The sequence below is a fragment of the Homarus americanus genome, unplaced genomic scaffold, assembly GCF_018991925.1.
Source record: "Homarus americanus isolate GMGI-L3 unplaced genomic scaffold, GMGI_Hamer_2.0 scaffold20930, whole genome shotgun sequence".
Classification (NCBI taxonomy): domain Eukaryota; kingdom Metazoa; phylum Arthropoda; class Malacostraca; order Decapoda; family Nephropidae; genus Homarus; species Homarus americanus.
Window position 1 is genome coordinate 4,112,285 of NW_024748502.1, and position 8,813 is coordinate 4,121,097.

Consider the following 8,813-nt stretch of genomic DNA (forward strand, 5'->3'; position numbering starts at 1 on the left):
CCTCCTAACCTAACTTAAACGCTACTCTGGGGAACAAAGGTTATATCTGAGATTGAAACTGTAAAGAAATTTTAAATGCACACAGCATACATTAGTAACTGAAAAAATAGTATTAACTACACACAAAAATATTGTCACTATTATAAAGACGTTACTGAGTCAAATACCCGTGAACCATGCTCCCTAATCTAACACACACACAGATTCCACCTGCACTCCATAGTCGTTTAAGGCACAACCAACAGGCACCCGTAGTTGAAGGCCCAAATCAGCCTTTCTCCACCTTGGAAAGTGTACCTCTAACTCCACTGACTCTTGGCCCCAGTGTGCGGCCCTGTATCACTCAGCTGGCCTCACTTTACCCCCAGTACATCCATGAAACGGAAGGGAGTGAGCCAATCAGACCTTGTACAGTTGAGAGAAGCTAACTCCACTGACTCTTGGCCCCAGTGTGCGGCCCTGTATCACTCAGCTGGCCTCACTTTACCCCCAGTACATCCATGAAACGGAAGGGAGTGAGCCAATCAGACCTTGTACAGTTGAGAGAAGCATTAGCTTCCCGTTAGCAAGAGGGTTTCACTAAGCTGCTTGAGACATGTGGTATTGTGAGCCGAGGTAGAGGAGAGCTGATGACCCCAACGATCGTCCCGTCGTCAGCTGGGCACCCAGACGGCTAGATTCCCTCAAGAGATCCTTTGATACCCCGCTAAACAGTGACAGGCCTACACTGATCGGTCCACTGGCGACAATCGCCACCCTCAATCATCAACGGCAGTCTCAAACGGCAGTCAATCTCTCGCGGTCATCACTCTCGCAGTCAATTTCTCGCAGTCAAGTGGGTTCTGACGGAAACCCTGAAATGAACTCACTGTTAGCTCTTGTTCACTTTACCACTGCCCTATCTAACCCTGTCTGAGATCCAATGAGACTTACTTGTTATACTGCAATAGTGCAACACAGGTGACTAGGCCACGTGACTATTTCTGTGGACGGACGTGCAGGGATGTCCTGTAGGTCCAATCGCTTTCACGTGACTGAGGACCAGCCAGCGTCGCGTCTCTCCAAGGCGCTAGCTTAGGCCTACGTGACATATTTTCCGCCTAACTAATAACTCCTTGGGACACCCGTAACATTATTCAGACTGATAAACGATTTATAATAATTCCAAATTCAATAATAGTCCCTTAACTTCATGAATAGCATCATTATTAATTCGGCAAATTATTTTTTATATCATATAGGCCTAGTTCCACAACCTCCCACTATGTGCGGGGAGCGCTCTCTTCCCTCCGACGACCTTGAAAGCTCAGTATCGCCAATTGCGCGGTGTTTGAAATTACTCTGAAATTTCTGAATATTACATATATATATATACATGCAAGTAAATCACTGTAGGTGCGCGTGATCTAGGTATATACTGATAACCACAAGGAAAGAAGAAAACACGAAGTTCCCAAGCGCTTTCGTGTAATTCACATCTTCAGGGGTGAGTACAGACTAGAGAGAGTAATACAAATCAAGGTGTATATATACAGAGGAGGGTGAGACCAGGTCCACAATGATCAGGTATTAGGTAATGACCTTACTAATCTTTAAATAGCACACAACGGTTGGTGGTCAGGTCAGATGGTCAAGTGACCCGGCCTTCTCACCTGATCACAAATCTTCTTAATTACAAAATTGTCCAGCTTGTACATGCCGTTACTCAAATTCATGTTGATTGCTTCGGTATGTTTAATAAGACTAGATTCTATGATGTTCCTACTGTCAATTGACTTACATGGTAATATTGAGGAGGCATTATCCCAGTCAATGCAATGTTTGTTATCCCTCAAATGAACAAACAGAGCATTGGATTCCTGGCCTGTCCTAACACTGTATTTGTGTTGTTTAATTCTAGTTGCAAGATCTTTACCTGTCTGGCCTAAGTAAAACATGTTACATTCCTTGCAAGGAACTTTATAAATGCAACCAATTGTGTTGTTGGGGGAGTTCTTGATTAACATTTGTTTAACAGTGCATGAGTTTTTAAATGCCACATTGACGTTCCAGGTTTTAAGCTGTGCAGGAATGTGTGAGAAATTTTTGTGAAATGGTAATATTAAGATATTCTTATGGTCATGGGTGGGCTTGGGGTCAGTTCTATAAAAAGTTTTCTTAGTAATGTTTAAGCATTTGTCTATGAAAGATCTAGGGTATTTAAGGTTTGAGCCAATATTATATATATATTTGTATTCCTCATCGATGAATTCCGGACTGCAAATTCTCAAGGCACGTAAAAACATTGTTGAAAATACTGACTGTTTGACTTTATTATGGTGGGCAGAATAATAATGAATGTATGAACACACATCAGTTGGTTTTCTATAAATACTGAACTTAAAAGTGTTACCTATTCTGTGTATCAGACAGTCTAGGAATGGCAATTTACAGTCTTGCTCTAATTCCACAGTGAATTTGATCGAGGGGGCTAAGTTGTTAAGTTGTGGTAGGAAAGCTTTTAGGTCCTCATTACATGGCCAGAGACATAATACATCATCAACATATCTAAACCAGACTGCTGAGGGTGGTAAAATATTACTTAATAGTTTCTTTTCAAAGAATTCCATATATAGGTTGCTTAATACAGGTGAGAGTGGATTACCCATTGCCATACCAAATTTTTGAGCATAATATTCCTCATTGAATTCGAATTTGCAATCCTTAATACATAGTTTGATGAGTTCGATGAAGTCGTCTTTCGAGACGGGCAGTGAAATGTTATCCAGGGAATCTATGAGGAACTCTAGTAAATCATCAACTGGGACCTTTGTAAAGAGTGACGTTACATCAAAGCTGACCAGTTTAAAATCATGATTAATGTGTAAGTTATTGAGTTTATCAACCAGGGACTTTTAATTTCTCACTTGACTTGGGGTTTATTAATTATTAGATGGAAATTGCAGTGGAAGCGCCCCTTTGAGAAAAATCCCGAACCAGCACAAAAACACTTAAATTTACTAACAAAATTAATTGTCCGTGACCCATGGAAGGATAGCGTCTATGACTGGGATGAATGAGACACACTGTAAAATTTAGACACTTATATTCCCTCCAGCACTACAGACACAATCAAATAATGGTACACCAATATGCGCGCCTCCTAACATGAAACAGGCCTTAAGGGCTTTCAAGAAAATAATATCAACTACTGAGAAAATGGTATAAAAAAAATAGAAATTAATAACTCTACAATGAATAGGCCTTAAGGGCATTCAACAAAATTATATCGCCCCAACAGGTGCACACTTCCTAACCTAACTTAAACACTACTCTGGGGAAGCAAAGGTTATACCTGAGATCGGAATTATAAAGAAAAATTAAATGCATTAAAGGAATTAAATCACAGTATCACTCTGGTTTCACTTAGTGACACAACATTAAAAAAACAATACTATCAAAATCATTTAAGAACTATTACTACACACGTCAAGATAATATCAGTAACTGAAAAAATGGCACTAACTACACACAAAAATATTGTCACTATTATTGAGATGTTACTGGGTCCACCAATACCGGTGAACCATGCTTCACCCAACTCAACATACACCCGTAATAAGGGAGATAAAATGTTTCTCTTGGTATCCCCTAGACTCCTGGTCTCAGTGTGTGACCATTAATTGACTCAGATAGCCTCAGTGTACTCTCAGTGCGTCCATGGGCGGGAAGAGAGAACGCCCGCAGGTGACCATGGCCAGTAGGTAATGCATCTAGCTGACCGAGGACACTTGGTGTTGTGCACCCACATGGTAAGAACTGATCACCCAATGCTGATGCTGATCCCGTGTCGTTTTAGTTGTCGGGAGCACTCGTTCACTCAAGAGATCCTTTGCTACCCCGCTAACCAGTGACAAGCCTACACTGATCGTTCCAACCGCGGCAATCGTCAATCCTCAATCGTCAACGGCAGTCTCAAACGACAGTCAATCTCAATCTCTCGCCGTCAAGTGGGTTCTGACGGAACCCTGAAATTAACTCACTGTTAGCTCTTAATAACTTTATCACTGCCCTATCTAACCCCTATCTGAGATCGAAAGAGACTTACTTGTTATACTGCAATAGCGCACACAGGTGACTAGACCACGTGACTATTTCTGTGGACGGACGCGCAGGGACGTCCTGTTGGTCCGATTGCTTTCGCGTGACTGAAGACCAGCCAGCCTTGCGTCTCCCCAAGGCGTTAGCTTAGGCCTACGTGACATATTTTCCGCCTAACTAATAACTTTCTTGGGACACCCGTAACATTATTCAGACTGATAAACGATCTATATTAATTTCAAATTTACTAATAGTCCCTTAACTTCATGAATCGCATCATTATTTATTCCGCAAACTACATTCAATATCGTATAGGCCCAGTTCCAAAAGCTCTCACTATGTGGAGGAGCGCTCTCTTCCCTCAGACGACCTTGAAAACTCAGAATCGCCAATGGCTCGGCGTTTGAAATCACACTCAAGTTTCTGAATATTACAATCAACCCCCCTAAAAAAGGACAGCACTCTCCTCATGTGCTGAGAAAAACATGCATACGACCCCCCTAAAAAATTGTTCTAAGAAACTGCACCGCATACCTGCAACGTGCTAAACGCAGCATTTCCGTCTACTCTTCTCTTTTTCTCCCTCCCGCTAACATATATATATAAATATATATATATATATATATATATATATATATATATATATATATATATATATATATATATATATATATATATATATATATATATATATATATATATATATATATATATATATTTGAGTAACGTTTATTGGAATCTTAGTTACGGTTACAACTAGATATTGCACATTACTTCGTGAAATATAATAAGGTGTAAAAGTATAAAGCAGAGGATTAATATATATCATATATAATTGTGATTGTTCACTAGCCAGTCAGTGTGATGTTATTATATAGCTTCGCCCACCAGTGCCTGAGCTCACCTGTCTTTCTATATACCTTGAATGATATCACCATATGAGCCACTACAACTCATCACACTAATGGATGTACTTTTGTATTTGGTTGATTCGTGTTGTAATGAGACTTTCCATTTTTGTTCACCGATCATCTGCATGCCGTCCAATGCTTTCTGGTGAGTGTTGGAGTTCGAGTGTGGTAGAGTGAGAAAGGTGAGCAGCACAATACATACTTCACCTGAGAGTCCAATTGTTCCTGACTGATAAATAATGTAAGACATTCAACTTTACTTTACGCTTTGAGAGAGAACATTTTTCGGCGGATTGTACACATCAGATAGAATTTTTAAAAGTATCTGAAATATTTTGAATTTGTGTGTATGTAATAATAATAATAATAATAATAATAATAATAATAATAATAATAATAATAATAATAATTAATGGTTTATTGAACAAGTTCAGCAGCCCAAAGAGTGAAAATATATATTGAAGAGAAATGACCTATTACATACGAAGCCATGAAGTGGGTGGGTCGTTTAACAAAAGTTTTCTTTGCTAAAAGGAGAAGGAACATGATTATTGAACATACCAATTATAGTTTACAGTTGATGGCAGGGGCTAGTCTCTTACCCTACTATGCGAGATCACGTAGGCCACGTGGTGCAGTAACTTTTCAGTAGGTGTTGATAGGAAGGACCTGATGTGGTCATGTAGACACCGGGTGGTCTGTTCATGTGGTGCAGTAACTCGTCCTCGGATGTTGACATGACGGACCTCACGTGGTCTTGGAGACATCGGGTGGTGTGGTGCAATAACTCGTCCTCGGGTGTTGATATAAAGGACCTCATGTACTGTAGTCATGGAGACACCTGGTAGCGTGGTGTGGTGTGGTGTCACAGTACCCCACTCTCTGCTAAATGGTGCTGTATTATCTCGTGGTCAGGTGTAAAGCCGACCCAAGGTTGTTCCCAGAGTGAACTGTTTAACATGATACTGCCTGGTCAGAAGATGGTAGTTGGTTCCCAGGGGTGCTTATCTCTGGGAGTGGACCTCACTGGTGGGTCACGGCTTTCGCTGGTACTATCTAATGCTGAATTCGCTGGCTTAAACATTGTTCGTCATTGTTCAACACCGATTCCACTCCTTTCCAAAAAGAAATTGTCACTTTTGGTGGGATTTTGTTGAAATCCCGGTGGGGAGGAGGGGTTGAGGGGAGGGGGTTGGGGAAGTGGACCAACATTAGCCAGGGCAGCTGCCTCCGCAGAAGCAGGCGCTGAATAGGTCTTGACCCTTCAATGGTCAAGGATGTGTGTGTGTGTGTGTGTGTATATGTGTGTGTGTGCAGTATTCCAGAGTTACCAGATGAGGTTTAGTATATTTGCATGAGACAACTTTCTTTCCTCTTACCAAATTCGGCAATATCTGGCCAACTTACGGCTTTTCTACCTTAATTGTTACACAAGAAAATCCTCTTATAAAACACGATATCCAACTCTCAGTTCTCCACAACATTCCGGCTGCTATATGAGCTGGTTGGTTAATTCCCAATTGACCAGGTTGGTTCACATATATTATATTGGGCTTTAGTAACGAAACCTAATTGAAGTTTCTTGTTTTATCAGAAAAGTATTATGTTTATATAATTCCTGAGTGTAGATCAACCATAAGTTCTACTATTTATGAGTGTGATGAGAAAGGACGGTGTTTATGTATATAAACGTGAATCAACGTCCGTTCGATATGAGTTGGTGTGAGTGACTTTGAGTAGTGACCCATCGAGGGAGAACGGAATAGGTACGTCGTTCCCCCTTGAGGGTAGACGGAGTCATCCACTGCGGCTCTCAAATAACGTCTTCCTCTAGTCAAGGATATCAAACTACTGCCCGCTTTAGGTGGCCAGGAGTCGGCTATTTTATGCCTTTACTCAGCATAGTATGACGCAGCTTCCCGTGGGCACGCCTTGTCACGTGCATTGAGCATGTCACCTCATAGCCAGTGGAAAGTTACAGGGGATGAATCTGAATATAAATCAGATGTAAATAACCCATTTATATAATACTTCTGTTGATGAGACAGGGGCCATTACATATTTACACAATTGGTGTATCATAATTCTACTCACTTGTTCCCTGTTTAACTCTTGGTAATTCCCGTCTTCCTCTGACTCAAGTGAGATGCCAATGGTAATATAGCATTTTAGCCTCAATTGTTAAACTATGCCACGGTTTGGCTTGATTTATAGATACGAATGAATCTAATGTGTAGATAAATTAGATTCATATTGTAACTGCCAGCATCTATTAATAAACATACAAAATCTTAATCTTACCCTTTTTCCCTAATAAGCAATAAATAATCATCATATAAGACTATGTAAAACGTCACCGGGATATTTGGCTGAGAAACTCTGGCCTTATGTACTTCCGCAGGGGTTTAATTACATCTGCAGTGGAGCTCGGAGGGTAGAGGACAGTTAGAGTGACAGCCGTTTTGGTAATAGTGTAGAAAAGGACACCCGGTCGTAAGGCTGTCATAGCGCGTGCTCTGCCCATCTGTCTAGGGATGGGGTGGCAACTCTGGCTGGCTCTCTCGTGAGGGCAGTTCAAAAGATGTCAAAGTCTTTAAATTGCTAGGGGAACATATGGGCACAGAGGTGGAGGAGACTAAAGTGGGAATGGGTAAACAAAGTGAAAGGTTACAGGGAAACAGTACTAGGAATGATGACAAAACTAAATTAGGCAGGGAGTTAAAACCTAAACGCATCAAAGAGAGGACTCAGAACACGACTAACTTAATTGTCTACACAAACAAAATGGATGAAATCAGAGCACTGGTATGTACCGACAAAATCAATATAATAGGATTCACCGAAACATGGATCAACTTAGACTCACGTGAGTTACCTGCCGAATACCAAATTGCAGGTTACAAATTATTCCATACCAATAGGCAGATTAGGAAAGGAGGTGGAGTAGCAATCTATGTCAGGGATAATCTGAAGTGTGAAATAAATAAGGAAATAAAAACTGAGCTGAATACAGAAACAATTTGGGTAGAATTAATCGATGGTAGGGAAAAATTAATCGCGGGACCTCCTAATCTTGATAGAGTTAATAAGCGACTTATTTGGGATGAAATGAGCAGGGCTTCTAGGCATAGCAATGTCTGTATAGTAGGCGACTTTAACTTTAGCCAAATAGATTGGATTGTCCTTACAGGTAACACATACAACCGAACCCACCCAAGGTAATAATATAATCGATTTAGTTCTGTCGAGGTAGGGAACAAACCTGCCAACAGCGACCACAAACAAATAAGATTTCAATTAAAATATAATGGCAGTCGCAAGGAAAATTCCACTAAAGTCAAAGATTTCAGAAGGGCAAACTTTCATAGGTTGAAAAGGCAGCTGCGAGTAGGAGTATCACATTTGGCGATGGATTACATGACCACTCGTGAGGTGACCTCACATAATGTACCCACAGAGGGCGACCTCACTTTACCTGGAGACCTGACAATGATATCCTCACAAAATATCACGGTTGAGGATGACCTGATCACGAGGTCTGAGGGTGACGAGTTCCACAACAATTTAAATAATGAGTTACTTAATGCACAAAGGTACAAAACTCAGATCAAACAACAATGACCCTAAATGGATAAATAATTATTTAAAGTATATTATTGGACAAAGTAAGGCTATAGGTTATTATAAGGTATTGGCCAGTAGGGTTAAGACCTAGATAAGAAAAGCAAAGAGGAATAATGAACTGAAGGTAACAAGGGAGGCGATTTTTTCAAATGTATCAAACTAAAACACGAGAAAAGATTGGAATAAAATAGTCAGATA